Consider the following 17821-nt stretch of genomic DNA (forward strand, 5'->3'; position numbering starts at 1 on the left):
TTGTAACAGAAGAGAAACAACCAACTCCTACAACTCACGAGTGACAGGAAATCACTCGGCTTTTACCGTTTCCTATTTAAGCAAGCATCTACCCGGTCCAACAGCTAGTGTTCAGGACAAGGGAGCTAAGTTATGCATCTAGGGTTCCAAACAACTCCTATACGTAAATGCACAAGCATGTTAAAGAAGGCATGCGCAAGTTTGGTAAAACGTAGGGAATTCATGCATCCGGGGCTTGCCTTCGAGCAAGGAGGAGGGAAACTGCTCATCTACTTGGGCAGCTTCGGCTTCTGAAGGCAGGAGCTCGGCTACACCTTCTTCTTCTGGCGCCGGGTGCAGCTCGTAGAAGCCGTCGGCGAGACGCAGCTCTACACGAATGCAATGCATTGGTTAGCATTTAGACGGTTATTTCAACAGCAACACTTGCAAGTTTGAGCCCAGAAACTTGCGGCAAGTTACAGGAGGGTGGAGAGGTTCAATGGAGTTGATGGAGATCAAGATATAAGTGTCGGATGGGGAGGAACTTATGATCTGACCCTTAATCTAGAGGAATAGATGTGCTAGGGGTCCTCAGACGTAACGCCGAAAAGTCCCCAAGTTTTATACATACACCCTCGGTTCAAGAAAAAGATACAGCCGAGCCCTCGGGCGAGGCGGAGAAGGGTCGGCGGAATAGACAGGGTTGGGCGAGACGGAACCGAGGTCGGGCGGATAGGAGGGGTCGGACGAGGGCGAACAAGGGTCGGCAGCTTACCTTCGTCTTACAGAGGAGACTTGGGCGGAAGGACTAAGGGGCTTGGGATAGTGGCGAGGATGTCCGGTGGTATTCCGGCGGTGGCGGTGCTTCTTGTGGATCACGAGCAAGCTCTTGAGCAACACTGAAAGCAGTGGCTGGTGGATTGGGGGAAGGTGGTGTTTGCACGGAGAGGAGAGTTCCTCAGACTTAGGTGGTGGCGCTGTGAGCACGAACAGGGAGCAAGCAGAGGGCAGCGATGGCAAAGGGGAACTCCGGTGGGGCTCCGGCATTCCATTTTATAGCTGCGCGGAAGAGGGAAGGGGGAGCGGCGCGAAGGCCGGGGAAGAAGCGATGGAGTGCTCTGCCAGGGCGGCGATTGAGCGACGAGGGTGGTGGAGCAGGACTTCGGGGATGACACCGGCGGTCATTGGGCACTGACGTCAGGGCGACGCAGGCGCGGGTTTGCCGGTGGTTGAGATTTGGTGGAGGTGGGCGTCGGCGTGCGGTGAATCTGATGGAAGTGACCGGGAAAACGGCGCTAGAAACGAGGGCGCACAGGTGAGAAGACAGGCGGCTGCGGTCTCGCGGGCGAGCGCGGAGCAATAGATTGTCGGGGCGGAGCTTCTGACAAGGCGGAAAAGGAGTTGTCGCTGCCGCGGTCTGGGTTGGCGGAGGAGGAATCGTCGCGTAGCGAGGACCGGGGCGGCGCGAGTGTGGAGAGGTGACGGAAAAGACGGGCGGCATCGGGCTCTGTAGCCGGGATCTGGCAATGTGATGATGGGCGCGGGCGGTGAGGTGCTGCAGAAAGGGTAGCAGAGGAGCTTCTGCCGCAATTGGGGAAGGGGGCGCGAGAATCCATCCGGTCGTGGCCGGCGACGAGGCGGAGCGGCGGGCGTCGGAGGAGTTGAGCCATGCGGCTGGGGAACTCTGAAGCGGGCATGCAACTCGAGTGCGCCTGTCGCCGGATATCTGGGGGAAAGATCTCGTGGGCCCACCGGTCAGTCTCGGTGGTCCACGGCTCAAATTGAAGGGCGACGTTGTGGGATGACTTAGAAAGATCCGACGGTGGGTTGGGGGTCGGTGGGGTCCGAACTAGGGGAAAACACGGCGAGGGGTCAGATCGAAGGGGTCGGGAGATTTGAAGGTTGAGCAAACAGGCTTGGCAAACTGAGACAGGTGATCAGGGACTCGGATTAAGATTAACACGAAGGATTTTTATCCGGGGCCGTTACAGCCTACCCCCCTTAAGAAGAATCTCGTCCCGAGATTCGGATGTAGAAGTAACCGGTGGGGGTGTGTAGCCCTTACCTCCTTGGCTGGAAAGAAAACCGGGGAAGTGCTTGTTCAAGTACTCTTCTGTTTCCCACGTTGCTTCGTCCTCCGTGTGGTTTCTCCAGAGGATCTTGTACATTTTGACTACTTGGCATCGGATGCGCCTCTCCTTCTGGTCAAGGACCTTGGCCGGGTACTCTGCATAGGTTAGGTCAGGCTCGATTTGAAGCTGCTCCTGTTCTAAGATCTCGGTTGGGACTTGGACACATTTCTTCAGTTGAGACACATGGAAAACGTCATGTATGGCTGATAGTTGTTCTGGGAGTTGGATCCGATAGGCAACGGGTCCACAAATTTCCACAACCTCATATGGGCCAATGTAACGGGGAGCCAATTTCCCTTTCACTCCAAACCGTTGCACTCCTTTGATTGGAGAAACTCGAAGATACACATGATCACCAATGTCAAACTGCAGGGGCCTTCTTCGCCTGTCGGAGTAACTCTTCTGTCGGGATTGGGCAGCCTTGAGATTTGCTTGAATTACCTTCACTTGCTCTTTGGCTTCTACCACTAAGTTAGGGCCATAAACTTGTCTCTCTCCCGCTTGGGACCAGTTCAATGGTGTCCGGCATCTCCGTCCGTACAATGCTTCAAACGGTGCCATCTTCAAACTGGCTTGGTAGCTATTGTTGTAGGAGAACTCCGCCAATGGTAGGCACTTGTCCCAGTTTCTGTCATAGTGGATGACACAAGCTCTTAACATGTCTTCAAGGATCTGATTGACTCTTTCGGTTTGACCGTCAGTTTGAGGATGATAGGTTGAGCTACGGATGAGTTTGGTGCCCATGGATGCTTGTAGCTGTTCCCAAAAGCGTGCTACAAACTGAATTCCTCGATCAGAGATAATGGTCTTAGGCACACCGTGCAGGGAAATTATGCGGTCGAGGTACAGCTCTGCATACTGCTTGACCGTGTGGGTGGTGTGGACCGGAAGGAAGTGGGTGGTCTTGGTCAGACGGTCCACTATAACCCAAATGGAATCATGTCGCTGCGATGAAAGAGGCAGTCCAACAATGAAATCCATGCTGACGTCTTCCCATTTCCAAGAGGGAATAGGTAGGGGCTGTAAAGTACCTGCTACCTTTAGATGACTGGCCTTGACGCGTTGGCAGGTGTCACACTCTGAAACATACCGGGCAATTTCCTGTTTCATTCCGCTCCACCAGAAAGTTTGGCGTAGATCATGGTACATCTTATTGCTGCCTGGGTGGATTGAGAACTTGGAGAGATGAGCCTCATCTAGGATCTGCTTCCTCAAGTTGGGGTCGGCTGGTACAACCAGTCGGTTTCCGTAATATACTTTTCCAGTTTCATCCTGCCGAAACTGCTTATATCCTTCATCTTTCAAGGAAATCTTCCTGGTGATCCGCTGTACTTCCTCATCCTCCACTTGTGCTGACCTTATTTGGTCTTCTAAAACAGACTCAAGGGCGATGTGGCCGAGGGTTCCATGGGAAATAATTTCCAAACTGAGTTTTCCCATCTCATGACACAAAGTTTCGTTGAAGGTTGTTGCCAACAAGCAGTTGCAACAGGGCTTGCGGCTAAGAGCATCGGCCACCACATTGGCCTTGCCGGGGTGATAGTGCACTTCCAACTCATAGTCCTTTATCAACTCTAACCATCTTCTTTGGCGCATGTTGAGGTCGGCTTGGGTAAAGATATACTTGAGGCTCTTGTGGTCGGTGTAGATGTTGCAGCGGGTGCCCATCAGATAATGTCTCCATATCCTTAAGGCATGGATCACTGCTACCAACTCAAGATCGTGGGTCGGGTAGTTCAGCTCGTGAGGTCGTAACGCCCGTGAGGCATAGGCAATGACTCGGTTGTCTTGCATAAGAACACACCCAAGTCCAGTGCCGGAGGCGTCACAGTACACGTCAAACGACCTAGAGGGGTCGGGTTGGGCCAAAACTGGGGCTGTGGTCAGCAAGCGCTTTAAGATTTTGAAGGCTTCTTTACATTTGTCGTTCTACACAAATCTGACCTCTTTCTTCAACAGCTCTGTTGGCTTAGCTATCTTAGAGAAGTCCGGTATGAAACGCCGATAGTAGCCTGCCAGTCCAAGGAAACTTCGGATCTGGTGCACTGAGGCAGGAGGCTTCCAGTCCATAATTTCCTGTACCTTGCTGGGTCGACGGCTATGCCATTCTTAGAGATAGTGTGTCCCAAAAACTTGACACTATCTAACCAGAATTCATATTTGGAGAACTTGGCATAGAGCTGATGGTCTCTCAGCTGTTGGAGAACTACGCGAAGATGGTTGGCATGTTCTTCTTCGCTCTTCGAGTACACCAAGATATCATCAATGAACACCACTACAAACTTGTCCAACTCGGGCATGAACACCGAGTTCATGAGGTACATGAAGTGTGCGGGTGCATTGGTGAGTCCAAAAGACATGACCAGGTACTCGTAGAGTCCATATCTTGTGGAGAAGGCAGTCTTAGGAATGTCACAGGGTTGGATCTTGATTTGGTGATAACCTGAACGAAGATCAATCTTGGAGAACACTCTAGCTCCAGCTAACTGATCAAACAAGACATCAATGCGGGGGAGTGGGTACTTGTTCTTGATAGTCACCGCATTGAGAGGTCGGTAGTCTACACACATGCGTAGATTGCCATCCTTCTTCTTTACAAATAGGGCCGGGCAACCCCAGGGTGATGCACTGGGTCGGATGAAACCTTTTTCCAACAGATCATGCAACTGGGTCTTCAACTCGGCCAGCTCAGTTGGTGGCATCCGATAGGGTCTTTTGGAGATGGAGGCGGTGCCGAGGATCAACTCTATGGCAAACTCCACGTCTCTATCAGGCGGCATGCCGGGCAAGTCCTCTGGGAACACATCAGGGTACTCAGAGACAACAGGGAGGCTTTCTAGCCGGGCTTGCGATAGAGGGTACGCACAGGGAAGTGCGGACTTAGGAGGTTTCAAGGACAGGGTAGAACTGCCATGAAAGGGCGAGTTGATGTGGAGGGTTCGGGCCGCTGGGTCTATAAGCACTTGGTGTCTGGTCATCCAATCCATTCCAAGGATGATATCTATTCCTTCCAGGTCAAGGATGATAAGATTTTCCTTAAAAAGGTTTTGGCCTAGCTGAATAGGCACATTGACACTCATCCTATCGGATGTGATTATTCCATCCGGGGTGGATATTCTAAAAGACCCTCTGGTTTGGCATTCTTGTAACCCACACTTGTCATGGGTCTTTCTCCCGATAAAACTATGTGAAGCTCCTTAGTCAAACAAAACCAAAGCTGAAAAACTGTGAATCAGAAAGGTACCCGTCATTATCGGCGCACCTTCAGGAAGCTCTACTGCGTGGGTGAAGTTCAGTTGACCCTGGCGAACTTGCACCTTGGGCCTCTTCACCTTGTTAAGCGTTGCACTGCCCTGCACTGGGCGCGAGCTCTGATTTCTGGGGCAGTCCTTGGCGAAATGCCCCACATCACCGCAGGCAAAGCAGCGGTTACCCGTTGCAGGGCGTGGGGGTGGCGGCAGGGTTGGCTGGGGCGCCTGTGGTTGGAAACCAGGAAAACGGGGCGCTGCTGCTGGCGGGGGTCGGGCAATCCACCTTCCCGACTGCTGGGGTCGGCTGGGCGCCTGGGGTGGAACCATTCTGAAACGCTGCGCAGGTGGGCTGGGCGTTGGCAGTGGGGCTTTCCTCTTCCTCTCGGCTGCAAGAGCCTTCATGCAGTCCTCTTATCAGATGACTAGGTTGACCAACTCATTGTACGTATCCACCCTTATCGGGTTTAACCTTTCTCTGAGCTCTAAGCTCAGCCCTCGGCGGAATCTGTCCCGCTTCTTCTCGTCGGTGTCCGCGTGATATCCAGCATAACGACACAGATCATTGAAGGCTTGAGCGTAGTGTAACACATCTTGGTTTCCTTGGTGAAGAGCCAGGAATTCATTGAGCTTGCGCTTCAGGAGACCCTCCGGAATGTGGTGCGCTCTGAACGCGGTCTTGAACTCGTTCCAGCTGATGACATGGTCTGCTGGCAACATAGCGTGGTAGTGATCCCACCATAGCCGGGCGGAACCACGTAAATGCTGGGCTGCAAACCGGGCCTTATTGTGGTCGGGGCACTGAGCGGTGAGAAGCTCGAACTTGGATTCGATGGTGCGAACCCAGGCGTCTGCATCGAGCGGGTCTTGGGTCTTCTGGAACAATGGGGGCTGCGTCCCCAAGAAGTCTTCATAACGAGCAACATGAGGTTGCTGCTGAGCCCTTCCACCATGGGGCTGCTGCTGTTGTTGCCCTTGTACCAGATGTCTCAGCAGCTCGGTCTGAGCCGCTAAGATTGCCTCTAGTGGAGACGGGGGTGGAGGTGGGGGAAGATCCTGTCTTTGCTCGCTGCTGCCGGGCACAGAGCCAGATCTGGTGCGATGAGTCATCTGCAAGAGTTAACGTTCCATTAAATTCATAATCTTAGAAGTACTCCAACAGAGGGGAACACACAAGTTAAATTCTCCAATGCAACTCTTGCCGATAATGCAACACACGTCCTCATAAGGGAGATACACTCTTCCCATTGTCATCCTAGTTTAGCATTTATCTTAGCCCTGCACACGACTTTGGGCGAGCCATACCCAGACTTCCAGGTTACATTTGAACTTAAGCCAAGGGGTCGGGCTAGACGAGCATCCCGAGAAAAGGGGTCGGCAAAACGATCCACACAAAAAGGGGTCTGGCGAGGCGGAGAACTGCCTTGAAGGGTCGGGCGCATCCGATCTCGCGACCCGGCGTCGACCAAACTTGAACAGACCCACAGAAAACGGCGTGTGTGGTAACAGCACAAACTCACATGGTCTAACATTCCAACGTTTTGCAAAGAGTCAAAGGTCAAACTCAGGATCTGATTTCATTGGGATCTTTTTACAAAGGTGTTCTAAAACACAAGGAGTACTCGACTCAAGGCTAACCTATTACAGGACTATCCAAAATTTAGGCTGCCGAGGAGTACAACAAAAGAATGGGATCCCTGCAACTCTCCTTCTACGAGGGAACACTGTGAGTGGGAGAAGGGGCGTCGTCCTCTTCAATGTCCATGCTGGACGCTTCCTCAACCTTCTCAGGGTCTTCTTGAGCTTCTAGCTGCATCTGGAGGGCATGCATGTCATCGAGCTCAGCGTGATGCTCGTCCAGGTGAGCATTAGCAACCGCCAGCTCCATTTCTACTTCCATCTTTTCCTCTGATAGCTTGATCATGCCGTCCACCAAGTCGGCTACTTCTCCTTCTAGCTCAGAGATTCGGTCCTGCATGTCGTGGACTTGAATGCCTCGTTGGATGAGCTGATATGTTTGGCCCACTATGTCTCTTCTGGCGGCCTGGAGGTGTCCTTGGGTATCCGTGGCGATCCGAGCAAGGATAGTCATGGCTCGTCCTTGGAGCTCAATCAGTCGATATAGGGCTGACATGCACCGGATATTGGTGGAGATGGTGACCATTGAGTAGGAGGTGGCCAACACCTCAATGTTGCTGATGCGGTCGAGCCACGCCGGGTCCAACCGGTTCCTGGCAGGGAACAGGCCGATGGGGTCTAGGGTGACCTCCAGCGGGTGCAGCTGACAGAATTGAGTGAGGAGCTGAAGAGCAGCTGACTCCCAGGTGTCTTCCAATGTAAGGCCGTATGCTGAGATTCCAAACGGGGGCCAGTCGGGCCGCACAGGAGGGGGAGGTACTACTGCCTGCACGTTGCATGTTTGGACGCCTCGCTCCAGGTACAACCGTCCCGCATACAAAGGTGGAGACTGGTACCCGAACCACTTCAAGGTGTCTCACAAGATAGCGGGAAAGCCCTCGAAGTGCAGACACGTCAAATGGGAGGTGCCATCTGCGCCATACAGGACATTTCCGGGGGCGGCCATCTGGAACCAAGAACCAAAACAACGTGAGATGAACTCCAAAGGTCAGGGGTCGGACAGAAAAAGCATCCAGATTTTAACCGAAAACAAGCTGGAAGAAACTAGAAATCCTTAGAACCGAAGAAGAGCTTTTCCGAGCAAGGTTGCTTTTGAGGAGGGTGACTTTACCGATTCTTAGCTTATGTCGCATGCACGGCCTACCTCGTTCTCAACCAAAACAACTGCCAAAGCTTGATCTTACGCAGTTAGTGCCGGTGGCAAGGCAACCCGTACGTCTCTCCCTATAATAACTAGTCGGTTCTAGCAACGTTTCCTAAGCGATCGCGGTTAGTGCACCTGCAGAAAACACAACCACATGAACCTTTCGTGCCAGCACCCACGAAAGCGTCCCCAAACATTACCGTTCACTATAGGAACGGCATCCATGCATTCAAGGCTGCATGGATAGCACCCAACCGTGGAAATAGGTCCCCTTTGAATGGAACTTTATAACCCTTCGCATACTCGTGATGCGGAACTAGCACACGTATAATAGACGTGGCGAACAACCGTGATGATAGGCTCGTTGGAATCGAACCATACCAACCTTCATATGGATTACATACGGAACCTGCGCACGTATGATACACGTGGGCGAAACAACCGCGATGATAGGATCCTTTGAATAGAACTCCCTATCAACCCTCGCATACTCGTGATGCGGAACTCGGCACACGTATGATAAACATGGCGAAGTGCTGGAAGGGTTAGCAAGATAACGAAATAATTATTAGCCACCTAAAACAACCCCAAAATCCCCTAGGGCCCCTCATACTAAAGTCATCCTTAACGATCGTACGAGATATTTTTCAAAGAGTTTCTTGCAAGTTTTATCTTTTAAAGAAGTGTGTTAGGGCCTGTTGTATTCTCTGTCTTGCTAAACCGGCTCTGATACCAGCTGTGGCGGATCCACTTCGGATTTGCTTGGTTAAACGTGATTAAGCCGCATGATACGCGACACTCACGCCTAAACCAAGTAAATACGAAGTGCCATCGGATTTCATCCGATTTAACCACTTGTACAGGACCGCATAGCAAACCCACACGAAGGTGAGCGGTTCCAGAGAATACAACAAGTCTACCGAGTTAACAAATTAACCATTTAGTTTGACCAGAAAACCACATCAAAGTCTTACAAGGTTCAGAAGAAAAACAACAGAAGGTAAACAACTAGTGGAAGCTAACTCGTCGGGGTCGGACATCCCTGGTGAGGCCAACCGGGACATCAGTGATCCCGCTCCTCGCCGTCCGAGGAGGGATCCCACTCAACCGTCCAACCCGGAGGGAGTTGGGGCGGCCAAGTGCCAGCAGAGGGAGGCTCAGAGACAGCAACATCACCTGAAAAAGAAGAGCCACAACAAGTCTAAGCTACTAAGCTCAATAAGACTTAACCGACAGGGAGTACGCTACTCCACTTCTTCTAGACATGCAAGGCTTTTTGGCTGAGAGGTTTGTTTGCCAAAAGCGCAAGGTGTATCCCTACTTCAAGTTTTAGCTCAGGTTCTAAGTTCATTATCCAGTCTAAGTTAGCAACTTATTCTAAGCAACCATAGAACCAACCAAGGGTATATACATATCATCACAAACCATGTCATCATCAGATTCCTTTATTACTCAGGGTGACATAGCGATCAAGCAATCTCAAACTGTGAGAGGTAGACGAATCGATTCAAGATTCTTAACCATGCATGGCGAACCTAATCTCACGACATCCGCGCACCACAAGGGTCGCTTCCTGTGTCGGCCGTCCCCATCAATTCCCAGGCGCGCGTCAAGTCCAAACTTCCCTTGGCATGCAATGCTCCACAGTCCCGGTCTCTACCGTACTGTGACCGCACTTGCACCCACATGATGCACCATGGGAACCTCGTTCCAGGGACAGCAGGGGTATAAGCCACGCCCTAGTTCAATCAGGTACTAGGCTTCCCCATCCCATACTAGATATGAGATTAGTACTTTCAAACACTTGATCACGAACACCACCACTGTCGGGCCTTAGAAGTTTCATAGACAGACGGGGCGATCAACCGACCACCAAAGAGTTACCCAAAACCCTGCCCCGTCCATCGTCCTTATAGTTGTAACAGAAGAGAAACAACCAACTCCTACAACTCGCGAGTGACAGGAAATCACTCAGCTTTTACCGTTTCCTATTTAAGCAAGCATCTACCCGGTCCAACAGCTAGTGTTCAAGACAAGGGAGCTAAGTTATGCATCTAGGGTTCCAAACAACTCCTATACGTAAATGCACAAGCATGTTAAAGAAGGCATGCGCAAGTTTGGTAAAACGTAGGGAATTCATGCATCCGGGGCTTGCCTTCGAGCAAGGAGGAGGGAAACTACTCGTCTGCTTGGGCAGCTTCGGCTTCTGAAGGCAGGAGCTCGGCTACACCTTCTTCTTCTGGCGCCGGGTGCAGCTCGTAGAAGCCGTCGGCGAGATGCAGCTCTACACGAATGCAATGCATTGGTTAGCATTTAGACGGTTATTTCAACAGCAACACTTGCAAGTTTGAGCCCAGAAACTTGCGGCAAGTTACAGGAGGGTGGAGAGGTTCAATGGAGTTGATGGAGATCAAGATATAAGGGTCGGATGGGGAGGAACTTATGATCTGACCCTTAATCTAGAGGAATAGATGTGCTAGGGGTCCTCAGACGTAACGCCGAAAAGTCCCCAAGTTTTATACATACACCCTCGGTTCAAGAAAAAGATACAGCCGAGCCCTCGGGCGAGGCGGAGAAGGGTCGGCGGAACAGACAGGGTCGGGCGAGACGGAACCGGGGTCAGGCGGATAGGAGGGGTCGGACGAGGCGAACAAGGGTCGGCAGCTTACCTTCATCTTACAGAGGAGACTTGGGCGGAAGGACTAAGGGGCTTGGGACAGCGGCGAGGATGTCCGGTGGTATTCCGGCGGTAGCGGTGCTTCTTGTGGATCACGAGCAAGCTCTTGAGCAGCACTGAAAGCAGTGGCTGGTGGATTGGGGGAAGGTGGTGTTTGCGCGGAGAGGAGAGTTCCTCAGACTTAGGTGGTGGCGCTGTAAGCACGAACAGTGAGCAAGCGAGAGGGCAGCGATGGCAAAGGGGAACTCTGGCGGGGCTCCGGCATTCCATTTTAAAGCTGCGCGGAAGAGGGAAGGGGGAGCGGCGCGAAGGCCGGGGAAGAAGCGATGGAGTGCTCTGCCGGGGCGGCGATTGAGCGACGAGGGCGGTGGAGCAGGACTTCGGGGATGACACCGGTGGTCATTGGGCACTGACGTCAGGGCGACGCAGGCGCGGGTTTGCCGGTGGTTGAGATTTGGCGGAGGTGGGCGTCGTCATGCGGTGGATCTGATGGAAGTGACCGGGAAAACGGCGCTAGAAACGAGGGTGCACAGGTGAGAAGACAGGCGACTGCGGTCGTGCGGGCGAGCGCGGAGCAACAGATTGTCGGGGTGGAGCTTCTGACAAGGCGGAAAAGGAGCTGTCGCTGCCGCGGTCTGGGTTGGCGGAGGAGGAATCGTCGCGTAGCGAGGACCGGGGCGGCGCGAGTGTGGAGAGGTGACGGAAAAGACGGGCGGCATCGGGCTCTGCAGCCGGGATCTGGCGATGTGATGATGGGCGCGGGCGGCGAGGTGCTGCAGAAAGGGTAGCAGAGGAGCTTCTGCCGCAATTTGGGAAGGGGGTGCGAGAATCCATCCGGTCGTGGCCGGCGACGAGGCGGAGCGGCGGGCGTCGGAGGAGTTGAGCCACGCGGCTGGGGAACTCTGAAGCGGGCATGCAACTCGAGTGCGCCTGTCGCGGGAGATCTGGGGGAAAGATCTTGTGGGCCCACCGGTCAGTCTCGGTGGTCCACGGCTCAAATTGAAGGGCGACGTTGTGGGATGACTTAGAAAGATCCGACGGTGGGTTGGGGGTCGGCGGGGTCGGAACTGGGGGAAAACACGGCGAGGGGTCGGATCGAAGGGGTCGGGAGATCTGGAGGTTGAGCAAACAGGCTTGGCAAACTGAGACAGGTGATCAGGGACTCGGATTAAGATTAACGCGAAGGATTTTTATCCGGGACCGTTACAGTTCCGAAGGATGGTTGCACCATGTTTTTAGGATCGTCAGCTCAGCCCATCAAGAGAGAAGATGGCCCTCGCTCACGAGGGGCTACTGTTGGGGAAACCACCTTCAGAATCCCCTTTCGGAGGGAGAAGTCCTCTCATCACTAAGTATGATGGCTTGCTTGATTGTGGCGAACTCTAAGTGCTGGGAAGAGGAGAACGGAAACGAGGGACCTTAGGAGTACGAGAGCCTTCGGGGTACGACGGTGGCGGGACAGCCCTCAGGACTCTAGGAGCGAAAGTTGCTGCGATCGGCTCATCCTCGACGCGAGCTATCAGAAGGCGGAGGAGCAGAGCGATCCTACGAAGAGCACCTCGACCTCCGAAGCAGGGTGAACGTCGAAGGGCCACGTTGTCCATCACGTGAGGTGAAGAAGCCATACAAGGAGCTAGCTGGAGAAGTCCGTACGAGGACCGTATTTCCCGTTGTACCCTGCAATATCTGGGAATCCGACCGTTGAGTAACGGTAAATTGTAATTATGTTTTGTGGCAGTTGATCTTCCTATAAATAGTGGAACCACTGTAACTGATAGGGGGACTGGTCCGAAGCAAATAAAAGTTAATGCTATTTGTTGTTCCTCTTTGCATCTTTTATTTATTGTTTTAGTGATTTCATCTCTGAACTGTTAGAAGAAGAATAGGATAGACACTTGGTCCTCTTCTCCCGACGAAGGGGGCCTCACCTCTTTGGAGGAAAAACTTTTAGGCTGTTGTGACGAAGTCCACTTTGGAACCGTTTTCCAGCAACACGTTCCATGTTCGAAGGGAGGAACTGAAGAAATAAAAGGAGGGAAAAGAATTTTGAATGGCTGCGGGCAGTCGCGTGGGGAGAAAGCAGGCCGAGCCGGGGAAGGTGGTGCGATGGATTTCAACCAATTCCCAGCCGCAGCACCAGTGCGGTTCCATTCAGCCTTCACGCAAGCGCTTGCGTAGCGATAGACATGACAGCACCCGAGTATTAAAAGGGATTATTTTAATTTCTTTCTTTTTCGTGAGAGCGGGCATGACAGGAGCCATGCACAGATGCACGCGACGTCGCTATCCCATCTGTGCAATTTTGTCGATTTACTGAGGCTTTTTTTCTCTTTTGGAAACCGTTTTTTAATTTTCTAGTTTGGTTGGATGTGCTTTTCGTTGCCCTTTCTGAGATAGCGACCACGAAGGCATCACGAATATACCATGGGTTGTTTCTTCTCTCTTCTTCTTTATGCAAAGAAATAGATAGGATTGGGTCCATTTGCCACGGGATGAACTTCGTCATGTAGCATCTGCACACGCTATAGCCATCCAAGTGTTTTGGGTGGAGTTATCTCGAACGTGGGGGCACGAACTGCTTTGTGACGTTGAATGGATTTGGTTGGAGCGAATTGGCGACACGATCGATCCAGCCTAAACGGTGTAAAAGACATTGGAATTTTGTCAGACATTTTGTCATACAAATCCGGCCCACGCCATGAGTTTGTTTGTGCAAATCAAACTATGAAGGTTTGATGCTTTTAACTCGAGAAATGCCGATTTTACTATATTCCCTAAATTGGTAATATTTATCTTTATTTCTATGCTCTAATGATATAATATTTTATAAATACTTAGTGATGAAAGCGACTAGAGGGAGAGGACTGTCCTGATACTGTCGTGTCGATAGCTAGCTCACCTTATCGGTCTCGTTCGCTTGACACCTTTGTAAACGAACTGAGGGTCTAAAGTTTAATCCTGATTAAAGTTGAAGGATCCATCAGTCGGAGCATGACCCTGAGTTGCAAACCTGCAGTTAAATTCCCAACACCAAGTTTGAGTTGATTCGGTTGGAACGCAATGGGACTTCGCCTGAAGGAATTGGGAAGGTGATGGACTCGGAATCAGGAGGCGGAGGTCAGGATGGACACGGTGCGATATAGGCGAGAGTCCCCTCCAGCAGGGCACGTCGTCTGATCTCAGCTTCGGGTCCTTCCTACTCATTGCTGCTGGCCACCTCGTGGGTTGCACCCAGCGGCATGGGTCTAGAGGCGTGCCTTAACCTTAGCGGACCAGCACTGCCACGCACGTTGATCTGGGCTAGAAGCCATGCCTACGCTAAGGGGTGCTTAGGAGGTATGGGTTAAATTTTAGCCCCTATCGCATCAGATGTTTGAACACTAATTAGGAGTATTAAATATAGGTTAATTATAAAATTAATTACACAACCCCTAGGCTAAATCGCGAGACGAATCTATTAATCCTAATTAGTCCATGATTTGATAATGTAATGCTACAGTAACCATTCGCTAATGATGGATTAGTTAGGCTTAATAGATTTGTCTCGCGATTTAGCCCAGGGGTTCTGCTATTAGTTTTATAATTAGCTCATGTTTAGTCCTCCTAATTAGCATCCGAAGAACATCCGATGTGACAGGACTAAACTTTAGCCCCTGCTATCCAAACACCCCCTAAGGCGGCAACGTCGGCGCTTCGGCGGGATTGTGCCCATGCGTTGCGATCTCATCCGCACATGCCTACCTCCATTGTGGCGACACTGCGCCCATGCGTCGCAATCTCATCCCGCACATGCTGCTGCGCAGGGCATATGCCGAGCTCCAAGCTGTAGGTCGTCCTATTATTGGGCGATGAAGGTTCTATTTCAGCTGTGGGAGGTCGAGGCCACGACAGATTTGCACAGAATTCAGATACGGGGAAAAGTATCGAAGGAGGGATTAGGAGAAGGGGAAATAGATGGTAAAGTTCAAGTTCATGTCCCTCACGAACTCTATTTCTTCCCGTGGCTGGCCGTCGCAACGTAGCCAAGCGGCCTATGGACACAGGCGGACAAGAGTTGCCTGCAATTAGCACTATGGGCCCACTTGTCAATGAGATTAGGTTGGATAAAAAAACAAGGTAGAAGCATTGTTCAGGGGGTGTTTGGATCCATGGACTAATTTTTAATTCGGGTCACATCGAATGTTTGATACGAATTATAAGGACTAAACGTGAACTAATTGTATAAGCCGTGGCTAATTTGCAAGACAAATCTATTAAGACTAATTCATCTATGATTAGCACATATTTACTGTAGCATCACAGGGTCAAATCATGAACTAATTAGGTTTAATAGATTCATATCATGAATTAGCCTTCATTTATGCAATTGGTTTTAACTATATTTAATTATTATTCCTAATTAGCATCTAAACATTGGATGTGACAGGGTTAGTCCATATCTCCAAACGGGCCTTAGTTTAATAATAGATAAGACTTGTCAGTCTGTATAAAATTTTATATCACATTAGAGCGACAAAAGTTGACTTCCCGAAGTTTGACACAAAGTTAGAGCAGCACGCACGTGTCTAAAATCATAATAACTAAAAATTTATATTTATAAAACGAAGGAATATGGGCATATTCAATAACAAAAAACTTAACACATGCCACAAGAATTTTATTTGACATCTAGCTTTAGAAAACGTTGAACATAACAATTTATATATTCATAGTTTAACTATGAATCATACATACTCTTATATGCATATGAAAGCTTCAAACAGTTTATGACTAAACATATGAAAACCAAAAAAATTATTGGGCAACTATACTTTTGACAGAGAAGAAAGAATTTTTTTCAAAAAAATAAATGTTTAGATTTTGCAGCCGACTTGGCAAGCGATAGAGGAGTGGTGGGATTGGTGCGTGCGTGGACGAACAGTGTACACAAACGAGATCACGGGGCCTGGATGGTGGAGGCGGAATCTATTCCCGTTCACACTGAGCTTGCGTGGTCGGCACGAGTGGCCCATGGGCCAAGTCATTCAGTCGCCTTTCGCTCTTGTCGTTTCTTTCGTTCATTTTGATCCCAAACATTTTTTTTTGTTTTTTGAGCAAATGTTAATTCCAAACCTTGGAAGGCCGGGCAAAACAAGGAATTTTTTCCAATCTACTTGTGGCCTGACCGCCTGAATTCCGGATCCGACGAACGCAAAAGATTCTGCTGATTTTGGATTCAGTCCTGAGATGTTGAAGGTTCTGCGAGCTGGGATTTGTTTTGCCTTCGGCCTTTGCGTCCACGGGAATAACGTTATTCGTTCGAAATTCGTGGTAAAGCTGCTTGGTACGAAACAGGTGTAGGATCGTATGATCCTTGTTCTCGCCACGCTTCTTGTGTCCTTTACCTCCCGCAGCCGGTGGTGACGAGGTGTCCGTGCCATGCCACAAGTCACCGCCATCCACCAGGTGGGTTCGGTGAATCTCGGAATCACACTGCAGTATCCTTAATTCGGAGTTTCGGACCCCAGTTCCTATTTAGACCAACCCATCGGAAATCAAAAACATCTTTCCCACGACGCAGGATGGATTATTGTTATAAGATACTCGAGGCTGAAAAACTGAAACGGCTGATTTATTGTGAGAGAAAAATATTGTTTCGGCTGAACTTATCAGCCGGCTGAAAAGCTGAAACGACTGATTTATTGTGAGAGAAAAACATTGTTCGGTAGCTGATATGCCGGCTGATAAACCGAAACAGTTGAGGATGTCCACGTGCAACGCCGCTGGGAGCACGCATCGTGTCGGTCGCAGGTGCCGAGTGTTGAATCTGGAATTAACGGACAGAATTTGCCCCAGCCGCTGGAAACAAGAACTGTTTGACGAAACACGGAGGATTTGTGGCAGGCGCCCAGCCCTGGCTCTTTTACACTGTACTTCTGTAGCATCAATCAATTCGGAAAGCGGCAGGCAAGTATGCTCGTGAGCTGAGCCGTGGAGGGGACCTCACTCCATCCAGGAACCGTTGGTTCGTAGCAAGCAACAGGCACACCATTGACGGGTGAACAACCAGCTCAGCGCGAACTGAATCTTGAACAGTACTAAAAGAAAGCGTAGCACCGACCTGACGATAGTTTAAACATTTAATTAGAAGTAGCAGTACCTCATTCTGCCTGAGTAGCCTTTGTTAACCAACAACTACAAGGTGAACGGCGACGGCGATGTCAGCTGGTTACCGGCTACTAGCTACCAAATGCTCCGGCGACCTGGACCACCAATCACAACCCGCAGGTTGCCGCCGACCGCCAGGGGCTTGCGCGCCGGTCCGTCAGCGGTGCGCCGTGACGAGGGTCTCGATGAAGCGCAGCCCGTCGAACCGCGGCGCGAACCTCTCATCCGCCGCCGCGGCGCCGCGGCGCCTCCTGCTGCCGGCGTCCTCCTCGCTTGGCGCCGAGGACCCCTGTACCGGAAGAATGCCATCTCGCCAGGTCAGCCACACAGATCGATGGGGGACTAAAGAACCGATGTCCGACGAGCTAGCGAGCGAGAGCGTACCGTGGTGGAGGAGCACGCGGCTGACGCGGCGGCGGTGGCCGCGGCGGATACGGCGGCAGCGGCGGCACTCCACCTCATCGCGCGACCGGGGGGGAGGACGACGGCCGGACCGGATGAGGAGGACTCGACGGGGGCGGCGCCGCCGCCGCTGGGATCTCACCACGGAACAGTGGGCTGCTGGCTATGGGTAGTCGGGCCTGCCGAGCCGCGATGGCCGCGGGCGTATTTATGTGCGCCCTCGTCGGAACCGTGCGGGGGCGATTCCGTCGGATTTGAGAGCGGCCCGGCGTCGCGTCCGCCGCCGCCCGTGTGCTCCTTCAGACGGCGCGGTGGGGCCCCTTGCTGGTCTCGAATCCCGAAGCTGGGGCCCGCCACGTTGTTGGGCGGTGGCGTCGGGAAGCCGCGCAACGCAAACCCCAACACCACACCACCCCCGCAGGCGCAGAGATCGAGAGAGAGACGCAGCGGGAAG

At 51.6% G+C, this 17821-nt stretch overlaps 1 long non-coding RNA gene across 1 annotated transcript; it reads right to left on the minus strand.

Annotated features, from left to right (window-relative positions):
* Positions 1–16848: 16848 nt before the first annotated feature.
* LOC101774309 lies at positions 16849–17584 on the minus strand. Its single transcript, XR_001164898.3, has 2 exons — positions 17350–17584; positions 16849–17254 (listed from the first exon to the last, which is right to left on the minus strand). It is a non-coding gene; the product is annotated as an uncharacterized LOC101774309 (long non-coding RNA).
* Positions 17585–17821: the final 237 nt, after the last annotated feature.

This window comes from Setaria italica, chromosome IX, assembly GCF_000263155.2.
Source record: "Setaria italica strain Yugu1 chromosome IX, Setaria_italica_v2.0, whole genome shotgun sequence".
In the NCBI taxonomy this organism is placed as follows: Eukaryota; Viridiplantae; Streptophyta; class Magnoliopsida; order Poales; family Poaceae; genus Setaria; species Setaria italica.